Genomic DNA, 20939 nt, shown 5'->3' with positions numbered 1-20939 from the left:
ACTCAAAACAATGAAACATGTCAAATAGTTCATTAAGGTACATTGTCCAAATGACTCATTACTAAAATACTGAAAAATGTGTTCATTTTCTCTTCCTCCTGTCAAAAGCTGTAGTCAGATTGACGTAGTCCCATGAAACATTCTGATTTCCACTAAACTACATTTTCTAACAGAAAACTGTTCCATCAAAAAGAAATCAGCCAGCTCTAATGTGCCTGAAGTCTATGCAATTAAAAAAGTTTCTAAATATAGCTTTAATCATGGCCAACCCCAATCTTCTCAGAAGTCCTTGCCCTCTAGGCCATCCCAAAGGGATGAGAACATCCAGTAACAAGCCAAAAGTCTCATGACAGTGTGTTGACCCCATTTGATATTTATCTCTAGCCATTTCTGAGAGCTTCCCATGAGCTTAATTAAGCTCATTCATTTCCACAAATTGTGGCATCCTAGAAAATATCAGACTTCCCTTTGATAGATGAGATTCAAATGTGCAAAGTCTTATGGGAGGCTAGGTGTCTCTCAGGCTATTTGACAGAGTAGTTCATGAAACAACTTATCTAGTCCCTCCTTTCAGTAACACAGAAAGGAAAGACACAAAGAATTTATGCTGTCCAATACGGACCACAGCAAAAACCCACCTGCTACAAGATTTGAGGGAAATAATAATGCTGAAGAAGCTGTGCGTACCCTTTAACAACTGCAGTGATGCAAAGCCAGAAAATTATTCCTGTCCTGTAAGGGAATATTTCAAAGGAAAAACTGTCACATCAGGAAGGAAAGATATGAGAAGCAAACCACGTGGGTGTTTCTGCAGTAGCAGTTGGATTCAGCTCTGAGTATCATCTTGTCTTTCCCACATTTTATTTTTTACTTGGGCTATTCCCAATTGTCTCTAGCAAAGCTGCATCGTGAAACTGAATCAAAGCCCATCTAAGGGGACAGTCTTCCTCTATGTGAAGGACTGTTGCAAAGGTTACTTGAGTAACAGAGAGAACAAGAAATAATGGCGTTAGACTCCTATGTATCAGGAAGAGTTAAGCACATGAACAGATGAACACAGGAAGACAGTCTTTATCATAATGGGCTTTAAAGGGAAGCCAGTTTGTCTGACAAACTTCTGCCTTCAGTAGCACAGGTAAAATTGATCTGCCTTAGGGCAAAGCTATATGCTAGTAAGTCCCTGAATTACTTCCAGTTGGTTAGTTTTGCATACTTTTAGTTTTGTTTTCCCCCCACAAATCCATAATAACTGAAGGCTGGGAAAAATGTGTGTAATTATCCTTTAAAAATATTTTCCTAGTATCAAACATAAGCAGAAAAATGTCGTTTCCTAACACAGTAAAACTTAAAATATTTCACTTCACACTAAAATAATGATATAAGCTTAAGATTTTCCCTTACAAGTTTCTCCCACAGATATTTTCTTTTACAAAGCTGCTTCATCCCATTACGTCCTTTTCTGAAGACCATTGCTAATATAACAGTATTTTCATTTCTTGCATATATTTAAGCACTTCATTTACTTGGGCATCTTGGTTCATAATTCCTGATATTATATATAATTGCTTCATTTGCCCTTAACGTATTTACACCAAATCCATACCAAGGAGTTTCAGACACTTCATAGAGGAGAAGCATTTGGTTCCCACACTAGTTCCATCTTTCCTAATTTTTCCAGATCATTTAACTCTTTTCCTACTGTTTTACGCATATTGAACACCAGTCTCATCTCAGCTGTGCTACTACAGTTACACAATGTAAATGTTTTCATCTTAGTCTTCTAGTTCATCCAACTTCTCAAATCGTTTTTCCCCTTGTATTTGATCACGAAATACCTTACTGCTGTAGCACAAATAGCTACCTTTGCTTTCTCTAGCGCATGGAAGCAGAGGATTCTCAGTGCCTGTGCTGTTGTCAGGTTACAATGAAGTCTATTTATCGAATTGTTAGCCTGAAACAGACAGCTACACGCAGGTTTCAAAGCATACGCTGGCCCTTGTCTTCCTGCTGATACATTTGGCTAATGCAAGTTTTGCTTTCCAGTCAGCAAGTTATGAATACATCTGAAAAGTTTCCTAAATATCTTTTTCTAGAGAAAAAAAGGCTTCTCACAGAAATGCATCAGTGGAAACCAATCTTTGGGAGAAAACATGCAAAGTCTTTTCCCAGAAAGTTCTGACTAACCAGCTTTGCTTTGGCCACCAGTATGGCATCACAGACTGTTTCCTAGTGGTGGCCTGTGTACCCTGTAAGAAACTAGGCTAAAGAATGCTCTTCAAAGCAAGTAAATATGTCTATCCTGCCCCAGCAGAGCACATGGGAGAAAGGACAAAAAAGTAGAGTTCCTGAAGAACTTGCTTCTCAGATCCATGAGAATATCCTAAGGTACAGAGAAGTGGCAGTTCACCGAGTCTCACCTCTCCCCTCCTTGCCTACAATTCAGAGTCAAGCCCTAAAACCTAAGGCCAGAGTATAATTCAAAAAGGAGCATCTTGCACACTATACTAGTTAGTACAGTACCACATACAAAGCTTTTTCAAAGGAACACTTATCTTTTGTGTATGCTGCCACCATTTAATCTCTTCCCCTACAGGGGTTTGAGCAAGTCTTCTGTAGCCAAAGCAGCCTTTTTTCTTTGTTTCCTCTTTCTAGAGATAGCTAGCCTGGAAAAGTAATGGATGTAAAGCATCCAGTCTTAGACCCTGCCGCACCTTTTTTATTAGGCTTGTACAGATTCAAAGTGGCAAGATAAGACACTTCATGAGGATGAAGGTATCTGAGGATGAAGCTGTCTAAGAAAAGAATCACCAGGCTAGCCACAGAGACAGTGGGTATTGAGCAGCTTCAGGGAAATGCAGTCATAAGGATTTACTTGCACAGATACTGCTGCCCTAAAGCCTAGGAGTATTTTTTAGAAAACAGTTTGTTTTGGGTTGGGTGGGTTGCTGTGCTCCCCCCCATGCATGAGTTGCTCATGCATTTCTGAACATGATGTGGGCACAGCAGATGAGACCACTGCTGAAGTGTAGGGGTGAGAAGTAGAGCAAGAGAGGCAATTTTGCTTCTCCATATCTTGGCCCCATACCTACAGAAAGAAATGGCTTGTGGACAGCTAACCTACGGTCAGCAAAGCTTCCGCTATTTAGTAGTTCCAGCTGGCGGGGATTTCTTAATTTCCCACTTACAGAAGCTTATCAAATTGCATGTTTAAATTCATGCAGATCTGGAATTCAAGATACAGATTTTTAGAATCGCAGAAATACTGTACTATATAACTCAAGTTAGAAATTTTAGTCTTATAAGTGAAATTATAACAGCAATACCTCCAGAATTACATACTTTCTGTATGCTGCTTATAGGCATAGGCACATGCACACAAGTAGTCAAAAACTGAAGAAAAATTAGAGCCACCCTTATTCTGTCAGCGTTGACCTATTTTGTTCAGATCTAACAGCTCAAAAAGCTACAAATTTGGTGAAACATGGCTTGTAAAACCATAACATTCCTCAATTATTTTTTGTTGGCCAGACAGGCAAACCTGTTGTTTGACAACACATCATGATCCAAGATAGTACGCTTTATCACTCAAGGGTCATGAGAAAATGGCCACAGGTACAGTTTGCTAACCTTCGCTAGATAATTTTTCACAGTTATCATCCAAAAAGTGTAAAAGCATAAAAGATATATTATCTTCAAGCTCAGTTTATTGTAACACGGGTGAGATTCCCTATAAAACCACTTACTAAGTAACTGTTCTGTGTTTTTCAGCACAAAGTCAAATCAGTAAAATATCTTCTTGACAGTCTAAGTGTCAGGAATAAGATGACACCTCTCCTTTCAGAGACTAACACATTATTTATCATTCTGCTCTGGTTTACCTTTTCTTGCCACCCATTGCTCTACAACTCTAAAAGCACTTCCCAGCTTCATGTCTTATGTAATACAATATTTGCACTAATACCTGAAGCCGAGCCAAGAATTCCAAAACTGGTTTGCATTCTCCCAAATGCTAGCAATCCTTTGGAGTTTTGCTCCTATCTCTAGGATAAGTAGAGGCTTGACCAGGAAATTTTGGCTTATGTTAACCATCTGGGTGGTAGCAGATGAGTAGTTTCTGTGGGGGAATTTGAAGAACAGATCAGCCCAGTTTCTCTCGATTCTCCTAAAATAGTTTCGCACTACATCATCACAGGTACAGACTCAAAGTCTGGTTTCAGAGCACCCTGGTTTTCCCTCTGAACAGTTTTGGTTTTATTCTCCCATTTAGATGAGACCAAGGTCTACAGGAGTGTAGTTTCACATGAAACATGTCCAACCACCAGTGTGGAAATTCAGGTAGATTGATATGCAGAGCTTGATAGTTTTGATAACAAATTTTAACTCAATACAGAATAAAGTTCAATTTAGTATCCAAACCTCTTGCTGATTCTTACTTAACTGGAGTCCGTTACACTGCTGAGAAAAAATTACCCTTTGTATTGCCCAAAGAGGCATTAATTAGGACAAATAAGAAGCAGGCCTCTGAAGCTTCTTTTGGGACCTTGCAATTATCATAAGAGCTGAAAAGAATCTAAAGCAGATCATTGCTGGCCAAAGTTAAAACAGGAAGATATTAGAGTGCTGTGTACCCAGTTCCGTAAAACTGGGCAATCGATTTATTAACACTATTACAGAAATTATAATTGTACCTCATCCAGATCAGACAGCGCATTGTGATGATATAAAAACAAACAACTGCAATCCTGACAACTTCATAATTAAGTTAACTAAACAAAATAATCCGAGTCCTCACAAATCCATTTGGTTAAACATGAGCTGGGCAAGAGTGGTCCCTAAATGCAGCACTTTACTGAATCAGGCTGGAGGAACAACATGCCCTTAGATTATTTACATCTTATTTCTTGTCCGTGTAAGTCTGTTCCTCTCAGGAGTCAGAGCTCTGCATTTCTGCAACACCTGGTTGCTGTGATATTCTTCTTAGTGCTGTGAACCAGCAGTGGTTTTAGATATTTTTCAGTTTCTTATCACCATTTTTACCTGTTGTGTTTCCCCTCTCCCCAAGACCTTTGAGTAACGTTTGGAACAACATAGATCTTTTGCAGTGTAATTAGAGTCTTACCAAAATAGCTTTGATTGTTCAAATTTATCATTGATAGCAGAGCTCAAGGATGTAGAACTTACTCCGTGCTATCCTGCAAATGATCATTCCTGGCTGCTTGTATGGCCCTTTACCCTCTTAGGTTACAGCATGATCAATACCTCCCTACAACCACAGCAAGTTCCTTCCCTCTTCTTCATGTTTTGGAATTGGGTCTGGCCATTGGACAATGCAAAGTACAAGAAGAATCTATATAAACACCGTGTGCAAGTCTCCTACTCTTTCTGTACCTGAAGTGGAAGTAACTAAACTGCTTAGCTCTCTGGGCCACAGCACAAACGTGTGACCTATGTACCCAGGAACTTTAAAGCCAACAGCAAATCCAAGCTGTCAAAAACATTTCAGAGATACCAACCTACAACTCAATAAAATAATTACAGAAAGAGCCGTACTGTTTCAAGCTCACTATCATTTTCAGAGCAGAATCCTTGGTAATAATGGAGCCGTTCAAAAGTACAGCTAAAAGCTTCGTTGGTTTCTAGTGACACAGAAAATGCTGTTGAAACCAGAGCACAAAGAAAGAGGACAGTCCTTAGGGAAAAAGCATATTAAAATTTGTAAAACTGCAGTGAGATGTGATGCCGTAAATAAAGCATTCTTCATTAACCTTGAGAACAAGCATTAGACTTCAGCAGGGTTCACCTGTGTTGACAGTAAGTGTTATACCTAGTAGATTTCTTCCTGACATTCAGCTTTTCTTTCTGTTTCTCCTTTCTATTTTGACTTAATCTTTAAGTACCCAGGCCCAAGTGTCTACAGGAGTATGCCTACAGCAGCAATTAAAGCATAGCAAGCATGAGTATTTGATGCAAATATTTAACTCCAAATTAACCTCCCACCCTGGCTAAGCAGATATGAGGAGTTCAGAAGCAAGTGCTTCAGGACAATGCTTTTCTTCCATTCCACTTAATGTTCTCATGGTAAGCTCTTTCCAATCCTCTGCAGCTTAGCGATTACTTATAGATTTGCCAAGTAGTAGCTGGTAGTACCTTGCAGCCACTTTCCTTAAGCGTAATGCTATAGAAGGTGACTGGTAGCGGAGAAAGTTCATGAAGTTTGTTTTTAAGCTAGATTATTTCATGGTCATCTCTACAGCTGCTCTAAAGCCACATACTTCAAAAAATCTGACCACCTAATCTATTTGTTGCACTGGTTGTCTTCCAAACATACCTTCCAGTTTGGGAAACATCTTTACCCCAACACTGCACTGCACAAATAAGAATCTCAGTTGAATAAATTGAGGTCTTTTTAGGATATGGTATTGAGACTAATAAATTGAATCACAAAGAGAAAGAAATGAGTCTAAGGCAAAACAATATAATTTCAGACATGATTTTTAAAATGCAGTTCATGTCTCCTTTCCCCTCATTTACCCATAATATTAATGGTAAAACATTAGTCGCCATGTTTGTAAGACAACTTTAGCTGATCATACAGACCATAACAAGTATTTTCTTCACTAGAACATAACTATTATAAATACCTATAAGAAAGTAAAAAATAGGTTAAACAGGATTTATCAGCACCTGTTTGAACCAGCTTGTTGACAGGTTTAATCCAAAAGTGCTTAGGCAAATTCAGAAGCAAGCATATTTCTTGACATCTCAGCACAGAGGAAGACATTTGTTTTAAGCTTCTGTTTGCTTAGTCCTGGATTTGTTAGTTTCAGTGAAAAAAAGATTTGCCCAGGGCATCAGTTATTTCACGTTTTTCCAGAGGCACCTCTAGATTGGCTATACAAAAGGATTTATCATTTAGAGACTTTCTTCCAATAAACATGAGTTGTTTGCAACTACAATTAGGCAACTTCATATATGCCAGATAAAGCCGCAAAATCATTTGTAGTAAGTCCCTATACCAGGCTGGCAGGACTTTGTCACATTTTCATGGATATATGAACAACTGTCCTATATCAGAATAAACTGGCAACTGAGGTTTTTCATTATTCTAATAAATACATACAGAGCATGTCACTGTACAATGGACATTTTCATTAATTAAAAGCTTCAGGTAAACCTTTGGTCAAATAGATAAAATCTGTCCACAAAAGGAGAGATTAAATTAACCTGCAAATCACTTCTGATATTTAATATTCCACCTGTTATATTTGCTTTGGCTGAAGACTTAGTCAACTTAAAGCAATTTCTGTTCTACCTAATTGACAGATTTAACTATAACACTTGATTTTATGACTTACTTTTCACCTGCCTGAAAAGGCAAGAATGCCCCCTTTTGACAATTCCATATATTTCCCCTATGAGGCCAGGAGAGGGAGTAGTAGGTTGTATTTTTCCCGAGAAAAAGCAACACTCCGGATGGCAAGTATTATACTCAGTTCCCAGCAGACAGATTTCATCCTCTGTTCATTACTCTTTTTAAAAGACCACGTAGAATTGTTCCCCCACACACACCAGGAAGAGCTGCACACTTGCAGAGAAGAGCATCTGCCATAGGAGAGTTTTAGACAAGAACTATAGGCTTTGTAAAAAACAATCTTGCAAACATGCAAAGAGATGCATGTCTACTCAGGTTAATCTGTGCAAGCTCTGTGCTCACTTACACAACTGAAGGTACAATGTAAATCCAGATCACCTGCAATCAATGCAACTGTGCAGATGCTCACCAAAACATGATATTAAGGTAAATAAAAATAGATCCTTCCACTCTTCTGCCTCCAGTTATACAAGTTCTTAACAAAAAAAGCCCAAATAGGTATTTTTCTAGATTCTCACTCAAACTGACGCTTTTGTATTGCTGCTGATGGAAAGCCAAGACTGCATGCATGTACTTTCACTTCAGGACTGACTGTGGGGAAGCCTGAAACATGCCTTGAAAGTTTTCAAGAATTCTGAAGAGTCACCATCTGATCTTAAGCAATTTAAGCAATCCCATGTTGAAAAGCTAGTCTTTGTGAGCTCTCCAGCTCAAAGATGAACATTGCCAAGTGACATCATCCTCCAAAAGCTGACTCAGAGGAGGAAGAAAACTCAAAAGATTAAAAGCTTACTTGTGTATTTTCCAGCTCTTCCAGAGGGTGATTATCTCTGCCTGAAAAAACAAAAGGGAGAAGAAAATCAAATGATATCACAGAATATATCAAGACAAGTATTTCTGAAATAGAGAAAAACAGATCAGTATAAATAATGCAGCAGGCGACTCTGGTCAGATACCAGCTACAGTTAACCTTGCCCACATCACAGCAGAACAAGAAGCAGAACAGCTGCACAGGCTTGCACCAGAGGCTTTGTCTCTCTCCTGACCTCAGGAACTTGCCTTAGTGACAAACAAGCTTAGAGAGCTGCTAGGCAAGTCAGCCACAGAGCATGCCAATTTCAATCACTCACCCCCAAACAGAGAATAAGCATGGTCTATGGACTGGATGCTGGGCTTTATATCCTAGTTCACTCTCACGGATTCTGTTTCTCTAGTTCAGAAAAGAGACAAGTCCCTTCACCTGTCTCATCATGGAAAGTGGAGATGAATATACTCTTCAGACTTGTGACAGAGTCACCCTATACAATAGCACAGAATTATCAAATTGTAACCTCCTTCTCTGAGTCAAAGGTGTTTATGGTACTGAATTGCATGGTATTTAATTAACATGCAACAATTTTATGACAAGTGCAAAATACCTTATTCAGCTAAAACCCACAAACACTAAGCAAGCAGCATGGAACAACAATTGAAGTCATAAATTAAACAGAAAACTCAGGTCAAACCTGGGATTTAATTATATATATATTTTTTTTTACCTGACCAACTAAGTTTAAAAACACATGCATGTCACTTTATATCTACACAACAAGCACCTGGATCCAGTGAAGGAAAAGAGCAGGCAGGAATGAAAACTCAGATAGGGTCACAGAACTATGGCATGGTATTGTTAAGACCTGACACCACAGACACGCCATGTTTGGGACTAGAAAGTGTATCAAGTCATTTACCTTATTGTTTGGGCTAAATTTGCCAACCCACATTTATGCAAGTTTAACATGAATTTCCAGCTGCGACAGAAAGATGATCATAAAAGTCTTATTCTACTCTTGAAAAGAGAAGTCTTAATCATGAAAAGACTTCTTCCTGCATAAGAGTAGAAAATAATTTAACTGATTTCCAGTTTTGGTTTTGAACCATCAAATAAGTTTCCTCTAACATTACTGAGTTACTGCATTTGAAGTGCTTATCACTGGCCTGTGGCAATCCAGCTACTATATTTTCAGAGAACCGTGTGGGTATTTAGCCACATACACCCTATTAAAACTGAACTGCCTTGGATAAAGAAGACATTGTGTGTCTAACTACCCATGCAGCTCCTTGAGAAATTTTAAGGGACTACACTTACATTATATTCTTCCCTCTTCCATGAAGGGAATGGGGAAAAAACCATCCTTGAACAATATGGTTTGCAAACTAAGTTTCCATGCACTGCATCAAGTGGCATTCACTAGTGACAGAGGCCTTGCCAATTGAAAAATTGTACTCTTCAGTGCCAAAAGTACTCAAGGTGGCTCCAATTAAACTATGCCACTTTGATTACAAACTTTCACCAGTTGAGAAGCTAGTTCATCATTTAAGTGAAGAGATCTGGAAAATTAGCAACAGGAAAAATAGAAAACTGTTTTATAGTAGTATGGAATTGAATAGCTGTTTGTAAATACTTTCTCATTGTGCTTTATCACTTGTGATTTACTTTAATGTGAGATGACTTAGCTCACACTGCTATTTTTAAGATTTCTCCCCAGATTCCTTCATGAACATCCTAAAACATATCACAACCTGCTACCTACAGGGAGGGACTGTTCCAAACAAGCACAAATCCCTTTACTTGGAAAATAAAAAGCACCTGGGAAGAAAATCTTTCCCATCATTCCACCTTTTGTTTTTCCTTGTGTTTGTCAAAAGTTAAAGGAGAAGCGGCAAGTTTTCCAACACAGTTTGAGGAACTACTTCAGGTTCAAGTTGTATTGTTTCAGTCTGAACTTGGTTCCATATCTAACCCTGTTCAAATTTAAGCAGGGGTGCTCACTTTCTCAGTTACATTCACCTCACACATCTTTTACAATAAAAACAGCTTTAAAGCAAGCTTTAATCTTCCTTGTGTTATCCAGATTTTTTAGTTGCCTGCACAGCAGCCAGGATGTATTGTTTCTACTCTTTTTCAGTGTGAACAGAAGTTATTTTCTTCTTGTGTAATGCTATGAAGTATATTTAGCTTTGTTTCTCATTTCCTAAAGGAGAGCTGTGATCAAAGACAATAATCACTTGATGAAAGATTCAGAAATTTTACCCCACATCAGCCTCTTCCTCCCCCTCGAAGGACATTCACTGCTACACTCCTCTGACCACCGTTTTGATTATTAAGCAGCTCAATGAGGATATTACTGATTTAGAGAATGTTTTACTGGAATCAGGTTCCAAAGAGCCTCTTCCCTTCTACATGCAGTGTGTTTAGCATTCACTATCAGCTCTGGGATTTACTGAGAACTTGGAAAAGTCTGTTCTCATTCGCCACAGAAGATTAGAGAATTTAGGTATTTCTACAGTTACAATGAACTAGTTTCTAGAAATACCTTTATCAAGAATGAACTCTGCTTCACTGAAATTAGATTCTCCTTATCATTATTTTTAAAGCTGACTAGATGATTTTGACAATTTTAAAGAAATTCCACAAGTGACTATGCAACCAGTATTTCCTGCAGTCTGTGCTCTCCCAGGAAAATGAAGGCTTATCTGTTGCCAGCCAGGAAATATTCAGTAGACTGAAAGTCTACCATCTACTTTTTGGAAAGCTGCAGTGCTGGTGGTAAAGATTGAAGAGCAGAAAGGCTTCTTTTCTAATCTTTTTCAAGTGCTGTACTTCACAATGGCAGTACAGAATGAAGGCTGTTAATTACAGTACAGTATGAAACTTGCAATATGAAAACCTATTTATTCTCAGTTTAAGTAGTTGAAGATAATTAATAGTTTTATCTTCCTACTTGCTTCACTGATAGGGTACAGAGGAATAGAACAAATCTACCTGTAGTTAAAAGTATCAAGATAGGAAGTTGCAGTCTAAGGAAAGACTATTAGCCTCTTGCTTAGTGAAAAACAAAGATTTAAACATGGGTAAAAATAAACACCGCATTGCTAAGCTGCAAGTTAACAGTTCATGATCCGTGTTTATTTTATCACTTCAGATCCAGCCTTTAGAAGAGCCCTTCACTTGGAGTTTACATTCTACCTCATACTAGTTCACAATAACAAAATTCGCACAGCACGATCACAAGTTGGGTATTTGGCAAGTAGGTTCCTCCCCCGACCATGACTAACTAGGGGTGGAGAACGCACACAAACATCTAAATTCCTAATCACATTAGGCCTAAAAAAAAGTTTTACTTTTAGTTTTACTTCCACAAAGCAACTGTGGAAATTAAAATAAAAAGTAAAACTACACAGTTCACAAATTCTGTTGCACTCACATGGATGCCATGGTGAGGACAGTCCTCACACCAGCAAGATCACTAGTTTTGTTGCTAGAGGCTCTCAGCCCTGAGATTCAGAGCTGAGCTCTGCTCTTGCTATGCTCTTCAGACAGATTACCTGGAAACTACGTGGCATAGCCAGTAGGACCACATGGAGAAGTCAAACTAGAGAATGCAGAGTCACAGCAGAGTCCACTTCACACAGCACATGTGGGAAGCTCCATACCCACTAAATCTCCACTGCATACGAGTACCTAAAATTTATACAAGAATCATTTGGTCCAGCAGCAACACCCTGAAACATGAATAGGTTGTATGATGACCAAATTCCAACTCAGACATTAGAAAGAATTCATGGACTAAGAGTTCATCTTAACAGTATCCATGGCTTTCTAAGATCATCACAACAAATTTTATTTATCCAAACTGTAGAGTCTATTCATATGCATTAATCAAGAATCCCCAGAAACATTAACAAACACGTTGGTCATCCATCAAGGAAAGGAACACACTAGTTACCAAAAGGGATAGCTGCACTTATGTGGACCACCTGGCAGATTTAGAGACCACAGCTGTTCCCTTCACTTCCCCACCCCAAGTAACAGAGCATACATATTTTCACATGCTGTTTTCAGCTATCTTTGAATCATGCTTTTCTCATGGCCATGTTGATGTGACCAGAATCATTTTCTTTATCAAGATACATATGATTTTAGCTGTTTGACTCTAATCCCTGTAAGTACTGGCTGTTTTCACAGGTGATACAGAAAAGTATGTTAAAGCAAAGTGTTCAAGCACAACTTTGAGCATGCGCCCGTCTCCTGCACAGTTTCGCATTACAGTAAGACATTCCCAAGGCTTGGCAGATGAGGGCATAATGAGAAGCAGTCTTGCAGTGTTATCTCGTGTCTGAAATAAATATTCTTGTACAACACAGAAATGAACAGCTAGAGTTTTATTATTGGAGAGTGAACTGAGCCATCCCAAAAATGGTTACTATATCTAGTTATCAGTTAAACAAGAGCTCCTTAGGGAACACAGTGCTTCAAAGATGGAAGGCTTCTCTAACAAACTCCTAGTGAAACAATTTTGAATAATCTCACAAAACAGTAACAGTACACCCAAAACTTTCAGAGGAATCTTCCCTGTGAACACCTCCCTTTTATGACATGGTTGCAAACAGCACAGAAACGGAGAAATCTTTCAGACCAAATATGGAATTGTTAATAGAAAAAACAAATAGACATTATTTAGGAGGAATTGGGTGGATGAAAGCACAGTAAAGATAATGCACCAGACTAGGTACAGACACCAAAACCACAAAGCCTTTAAAGTAACGTGCTCTAGCTACACCCATGGTCACCTCTTCCCCAGCTCCCCTCCAGCTACTGTTATATTATTTCACAAGAGCAGGGCAGCAGATTTTAGTGAACTTTAGGTACTTCCTCCTCTAAACGCAGAGAGATAAATGCAGTGGAAAAGCCTGAACAGCACTACTCACATCCCACTACATTTTTCAAAGCTATCGTCCTCTTCATCTTCCTGTAATATAGTAACTGCTGTGAGTTGCCCCTCCATAATTACTCAGGAAAAACAGCCCAGTATAAGAAAATATCAAATGGAATGCTCAGAATGGAAGCAAGTATATAGAGAACATCAGGAATGTCTTCACATTTCATTTTGTCTCTCCCCATCTCAGTATAAGGAATGGGGGAATAGATACCATTGGAAGGTAAGATGCTGTGAACAAACAGCAGAACAAATAGCATCCTCCTTGAAAACCTCCATGAGACAGCAGGTCTCCACCAGAGCACAATTCTATACAAGGATTATACACATTTTTGTGTTGCCCATCCACATGGCTGTTGAGTAATTATTTAAAAGATCAATGTTTAGCATTAAAGCAGAATTACTTATTGGGTTATGGTTTTGGTCATTTCCCTTCAAATAATGTGAAAGATTAAAGACAGTTAAAAAGAAGCACAGCTATACAACCTCCCTAGGGCTTTGCCAGTTTTCCTGGACTGCAGAATGGAACCTGGTCTCCTCAAGCATAGGAAGGCAGCTAGATGAAACAGGCCAGCTCAGAGTTCCCTTTAACAAGCTCGAGTTCACAATCAAATTGACTAGCTTTTGGAAACAGGTTAGATGCTAAGTTTCTGCACAAAGTTTGACATAAGGCTGCCATGTAAAAAGGTGGGCAGGAGGGGCCAACTTCTGCAAGGTGTTACTACAAGGTTAACGGACAGGAAAATTTCTCCCAATTCTCACACAGAATTGAGGAGTTTCAGTAATTATCGGTATCCATTCCTCTCTTTAAAGTTTCCCTGCAAGCAGTAATCAGAATTATATACGATCTCTGCATGAAACTAATGAATTCATGACAAAGAAGACTCCTCAACACAATAAGAGATAGTGCATCAGGGGTATTAGCATCAGGCTTTAATGCCCAAAAACAGTCTCACTGCCACGTTTGAACTATAAAGGAACTAGAACAAATACCAGTGCTACACAACATCAGCTATCTAAGGACTTATGTTCCCACCCCCATCCCAAAATAAAAGAAAGCAATGAACACCACAAAGATTAAAGTTCCCCCTCTTCTTCTACTGAGGAGAAAAGAAATAACTGCTCTAAAGCTATTTATAGATAAAGCTTTATGCACATTCTTCTAGAGAAGTTTCCATTCAAACCAAACACTTGTTAAACATTACAAATTTACATCTCCCAGCACTCCTGTAAGATAAGTATTACCATACTGCCTTCATTTTACAGGTAAAGAGAAAGGAAAAACCAAGGCACAGTCTGCAAATTTGGGCAATACCTTCCTATCAACTAATTGTGACCCAATAGACCTTCTATGCCAACACCTATCATATAAAAATGTTTTCTTCACGTTTGCTAGCAGAGAACACTTCTGTTGTAAGTTAACTATTTTTTTCCTCTAAAATAAGTCCATTTCTTACAAACCTTTCCTCCTCCCAGGGAAATAAAGGTAAATTGCAATGGCAAAGATTCTGTATGCATACCACCTTTGAAAGGCACTGGAGTTCAAGTCAAATCTTTACAAAACCAACACACTGAGGTTCTCTACAGGAAATGCAAACACTTCAGGAGCATTGACAGTCAAACCTTAGTTGCCCCCCCAGTGAAGCCCCAAGAAATTGAAGCAACCTTCATGAATCCACCCGCCAGCCGCTTATCCAAATGCTAGCGTACACAGACCTCAATAAGCACACCTTTCACTTGGAAAGTGATGCTGTCAAGCATCGAAGGTCCTCTCTGTACTTCCATGTAAATATCTCCAAGAGACTGTTGCTACATCCGATGCATGTTAGTGGAGGTGAAGGAAGCTCCTCTTCTATGGAGAGCACAAACTAATATCAAAAATGTGTGAAGTGGAACAACAAAACTGACTTTGGATTTGGGACAGCTGAAACAAATAGACCACAGAGGAAACAGCTGGAAAAGCAGATAGAACGTCCTTAACTCTCTATGCCATCACCTTGCTGGTTCCTAGACATTTCAGGCCATACCCCACCATCGCACCGCAGAATAGCGGAGTCCTTTAGATGATTGGCTCAGGTAATCAAAGCAGAAAATAGCTAGAAATACTGCCAAGTGATTAGAAGAGAACTGGCTGTAAATTTAAACACCATTTTGATTCATTAATCTCCAACAGCTAAAAACAAACCTAAAGCAAAATTAACATGATTGTAAACTAAGCACTCGTATCCTGTGGCTATTTTTTGGCCTGCTGAGAGAGAATGAGCTGATCAAAGAAAGACACTTCACTGCGAGCAGCAAGATTAGTGCTGCTTCGCTGAGCTCACAGTTAGTTCCCATTAACTAACCTGTTTTAGAAGCTGGTAATACCATAATTAATCTTAGCTTCAATTTGAAGTGAAAGAAGGGAGTGACCCATCCATCTGATGACATTGTATGTTACAATCCGCTGCAAGCTTATGCATAGTCTTTTGTTGTTGTTAACCAGGTGAAGAACTGTAATAATTTCACATTGAGGGACACAAGTTTTAAGATTTTCCTGATAATGCAAAGCAGAAGTATTATTTTACTGGCTTAACATACAGTGGCAAGCTGAAGTCATACCAGGTAACCACAAATAAGCAAGGAAATACACTAGAACTGTCAGTATCAGGAACTAGAAGCTATTATTAGCAACAAACACACCTAGAAAGATATACAGCAACCCAATAATAGTCCCCTCTGAACACACCCTCTAAGCAACTAGTGTTTCAGCAATAAAAGTCTGGACTAGCTTAAAATATAAGTGTTATCTGCATTTACATTTCTGTATAGCTTATTCAGTTAGCAATACCAACATCTCATAGAACTATGTCCCTTAAGTTCTTGAAATTTATGAAAGAGGGGGAAAAAACCTTCAACCACCACTTTTTTGAATCCATATATCTGAAATCTGTTTTCAGCAATCCTGCCTCCTATTGTTCAACATTATCGCTTCCCATACATCTTCCCACATAATGTGATAGACGGTAAACCTTAAGAGCATTTGTTAGAAGATAGCGTTCCAGAATTGAATTTTGTGTTATGTTCAGCTGATATTCATCAGGACCTAAATGTATACATACAAATTATTGCTGACAAAAATCTTTCCTTAGTGAAATATGGTACATTACACAGATAACATCTTCCTCATTTTTAAGAGAAATCCAAAGTTTGAATAAAATCTTGGCCTGATAAATTATTCTCAGTTCTGTGGGTAATGTTTTAACATCACATATTTCCTCCACAGCAGTTTCACCTTTCACTCCAATTTTGTATGTTGCAGCAGAAAGGTTTGGGTGCAGTTGTCGGTACATAAATTTTCATGCATATACCGAAGGTTTTAACTCTCATTCTCCTTCAATCATTAACACATCAGAACATTCAAATGTAGGAAAAATCATAAATTAACTTGCTAAATAAAATATATAGCATAGATAAATATTTCTGAACAAAAATGTCTTTTTATGGATTGCAACACACATAATTCATCTGATAAAGAGCTACACGACAAGGAAATAGCAGTAAAACATTCCAAGTTTTCCATTCACATAGGCACACTGCTTGATATCATTGCCACATGACTCTAGCTGTGCTCTCCCTCATGAACACCAGCTCCTCAGAGACATCTCATTTAGTACAAGAACCATCTCCAGACAAATGCATACAACCAACACTACCAGTACATCAGCTGAGAGATGGCACTTACATTGTAAGGTGATCTGAGCATGGACAACCCTTCACATACCCAGAAGATACAGAGAGTTCACCCTGTAACATTTGAGTCACAATATTTGACCGTGGTAGTATTAACATACATCACTCTATGGATAATAGTTAAGCCTATAAAGTTAATAGTTGTACTGTCCCCCCAAAAGGTAAGCCTCCAAGCTACCTCCCTACAACTGGAACACTAACTAGCTTGTAGGGAAAATGATAGCTTTTCTTAAGTCATCTGAAATACTGAAGAAGGATACGTTTTGGGGGGCACACTACCTCCTGAGGAGGCACTATAAGCTAAACTAAATCCAGACTGCTATCATCCCATGTCTCCACTTCCACAGCCAAATTGTGGTCCTGCTTCCTCCCTTGCACCAGAAGCAGCATTCAGGAGCCCTCGCACTCCCAGACAGTTAGGAGACTGCCCTGGCTTAACACCAGTTTGGCAGCAGACTCTTCAGAGAGGAGAAAAGTCATAACAACCTAGATTAAACCAGTTTTTATGGAATTACTTTATGAGGGTATAGTTTAAATGGAAAGAATCTTATCTGTGTAAGGTACCAAATTTCACTTGGGAATACTGGAAAAACACTTCATCCACCTCCATCCTTTCAATCTATTCTCTCTCCTCTACTTATCTCAGTGTTTCTGACTGCGTAATAGGACAGCTGGCCTGACTTATCTAGCCAAAGTTAGCACAGCAAGGACTTTAACTTACATAAACTGCACGCGTGGTGAGTAAAAAGCTACTTAAGCACACTTCAAATAAACAAAAATTATTTGTAAAGGAAAAGTGACAAGATTGCCCCTTTCCAATTAAAAAGGACACTTAGAAACAAGTATGCCCAATTGAACATATAAGCAGCCACTGAATATATGAATGGATACGAGTGGAAAACAAATAGGAAGCTGTAATAGCAAAACCTATACTAAGCCTATAGCTTTTTTTCACCAGACATAAAAATTTATACTATTAAATTTTAGAAACCTAACAAGCATGTAGTCTCCTATAAGTGGTTTTTAAGACACAAAACACTGCTGTTGACTTAACAATAAGATGAAAATACAAAATATACGGATTAGAAGACATGAAAATGCACTGTCCGTACATTTATATTTGTAATATATATCTCCACAAAGTCAGTAACAACCTCCAACAGAACGGGAATGCTCAAGCAGAGCCTTATTTATGCTGTAGAGAAGTTCTACTCTTTTAAAACAAATCAACAATTAAAAAAGAAGAAAATACAACAAAAAACACCCTACACCACTTTACGAAAAGAGACTTTATTTCTCCAATATACGATTTGAATAGTTCATAGAAATAGAAACATATTCTATGCAGGGAAAAAAAAAAAAATTAATACTGATTCAAAGATCGATAGTCCAATTTCTTTAAGTGGTATATTCTTTATTGCAGCGCTGGATGCACGGGGGATCTCTCCGCCTATCGTGCATACCTGAAGTGAAAAGCCATCCCAAATTTATACAGCAGAGTGATGAATATTTTATTAATGCCTATACATATTCATTATCTAACCCCGCCTACTCTCGCTTCTCATGCTAATTAGTTTTTTTGTGTCCTGCGTCTGCGCAGATCCTCTCATCAATTCTGGGCAGTGGTCGTCGGGCTGTGGGTGGTGGTCTCAGAGAGGAAGGCCATAAGTCTTCATCACAGTGTACTTTTCACCCTTGGTCAGTATTCTGCTGAGTTTGCTTTCTTCCTAACCACAAGGACTGGTTTTTGCTAATTATTTCTTTATCTTAGGTTCCAATGTCCAGTTTGAGATATATTGTTGTCCAATGTCCTGTTTGAAATATATTGTCCATATATCTGTTTCCTGTCCTATATATAATGGTCTGTTTGCATTTTATTCCTCTTTTATCTCAACTTCTCTAACCAATACCATCCTAAAACTACTTAAATGGTTATCAAGCATTTCTATAGCCCGGACTCCATCCCAAAAATATTTGAAAGTTATTAGAAGACGCATAACAGAGAAAAACATCTTAAAACAAACTCTACACAAATTTTACAGAGCCTAAAAAGATAAAAGGCTTCAGTTACTGCTTCAAGTGACGTCGCAGAAACTAAGTAGGTACAACACAAGAGCTACGTATTTGAAAAAATTTTACATAAACAGCTAGTAAAGAACAGAAACGCTTTGTTTTCTATAAAGGAATACTCACAAGGCAGTCACCTCCAACCCATTTCCTCAGTTCTGTCCCTCAAGTGTCTTTTAAAAGACAATATTAGATACCAAAATTCATAAACTCAATGAAAATAACAAAATCGTTATTAAACTAGCGCTCTTAGAGCACCTTACAACTACTCTTTTTCACAAACAGTATATTGCTTCTATTCTCCAGCTTTAATTACTATAAAAAAACATACAAGCTGACTATTCCACTTCACCTGTCTTTAATAGCTTTTGCTTCTCAGGCACCAAGCATCCTTCCTCTTTCACAGCATACATGATTTAAGCAATCAAGTTAAGCTTGATTAGCCTCCATTTGTGTTTAACATTACAATTGCTGCTTCTCTGTTGCACCTGAGGAAAAACTTGTGTGCTTGGTGACCTGTTAAGTGTTGCAGGTGATTTAATGAAAGAGGTCCCCTCTCCCTTAATACCCCTCCATCAGTAGGCAAACGCAGCTACCATTGCACTACTAAAAGCAGGAAGCAGAAAGGGATAAAAAGGAGATTAGCTAATTAGCCATCTATACTCAGAAAAAAATAATAACATAAAATAAAGACAAGTGTTTTCCTTACACAGACGCTGTCAGCTGGAGTGTAAAGAACAGAAGGTAGCACACAAACAGTAGTTTTCCAGATCCTGGGACAACAGTGATGTTATGAGGAACGTGAAATGTTCAAGAAAACCCCAATAAATCTCTGAATGTGTCTAAGAATGAAAAGGGTGGGACTAGGAAAAAAAAAAAACTAAGAAATTTGCTTGGAAATTTATTTTTTACTTTACCAGGGCAACTTCTTTCAGAAGCATCTGATTTTTGAAGACTGAAACGTCAGTGCAAGTACTGCCATGCAAATATTCAAAAATCCCTATAGAAACAAATCAGGTTTTAACATTTCAGAGCAGGAAGTTGTTTGAGTAGGGTAGGTAAGGCTCTTCTGGTAAATTTACCTTCGTGTCTGAATACCAAACTTTTGTTCGTTTGTGAAAACTTCAGGTCAAAAGATTAGTTTGTATTTCTTGAAAGCATTTTAAAAGACAAAAGGTATTTTACTTCACCAAAGGCACTGCAGGTGATCCTGTCAAGTACAGAAATGCTGGGTTTGCTAATCTCAGAGAACGGCTCTGATATGACAATACATCAAAGGTGTTGGAAAGTAATCTTTTTCCAAATATTTATTTAAAAATAATGTTTTTGAAAAGTTAACTTTATATGAGCTCAAAAATGTGAGTGGGGAAATGCCCCCCAAATACCATGGAGCGGGAGAATCTTCTCAGGGCCATTTTTGTTGCTTCAATCCCCGGTTTATACTAGACAGCCTAACAGACTGCTTTGGTCCAAAATAATACACTGCAATAAAGTTACCTCCTGTATCCACAGTTATCTGTTGCCTCTATTAGTGATGACGCATATTAAATCCTCCCAGTATAAGTTAAATCGTCCCAATAGCAGCTTAAGTTTTGATCACTCTTTAACATTTGGTAACTCTTTACCCTGAACAAACCCCGACACCCTTCCAAAACCAGGGAGGGGTGCAGTAACCGAGCTCTGAAGGAAGATGCGGGTGCAGTAACCGAGCTCTGAGGAAAGATGTTTTTCTGTCAGCCTGACGGCATTTTTACTTGAGAGAAAAGCGATGAGCGGGGACAAGCCTAAGCTGTCCCTCCAACACTTACTGAGAACAAACAAGCACCAGGGGCAGCTCCGGCTTTTCAAGAACTCTTCTCTCCGAAGGGGGCTTTCAGTACCGTGCCACAAAAATGAGAATTTCCCCAAGTTTTACGAGGACGAGAAGCGGCGGCAGGGCGGAGAGGGTGGGTAGGGGGCGAGCAACGCCTCTGCCGCGCGCCACCAACGGCCCCCAACGGCCGCCAGGG

General features: G+C 38.7%; 1 long non-coding RNA gene across 1 annotated transcript in view; it reads right to left on the bottom strand.

The window, feature by feature from the left end:
* LOC121067234 overlaps positions 1-20867 on the bottom strand; it is a 34532-nt gene extending 13665 nt beyond the window's left edge. Inside the window, exons 1-2 of the long non-coding RNA XR_005818188.1 lie at positions 20739-20867; positions 8166-8206 (exon numbers count right to left, since the gene is read on the bottom strand). This is a non-coding gene — a long non-coding RNA (uncharacterized LOC121067234). The remainder of the gene's footprint in view (positions 1-8165; positions 8207-20738) is intronic.
* Between the last annotated feature and the right edge of the window lie 72 nt (positions 20868-20939).

The sequence above is a fragment of the Cygnus olor genome, chromosome 3, assembly GCF_009769625.2.
Source record: "Cygnus olor isolate bCygOlo1 chromosome 3, bCygOlo1.pri.v2, whole genome shotgun sequence".
Lineage (NCBI taxonomy): Eukaryota > Metazoa > Chordata > Aves > Anseriformes > Anatidae > Cygnus > Cygnus olor.
This window is presented reverse-complemented; position numbering and strand designations above follow the sequence as displayed.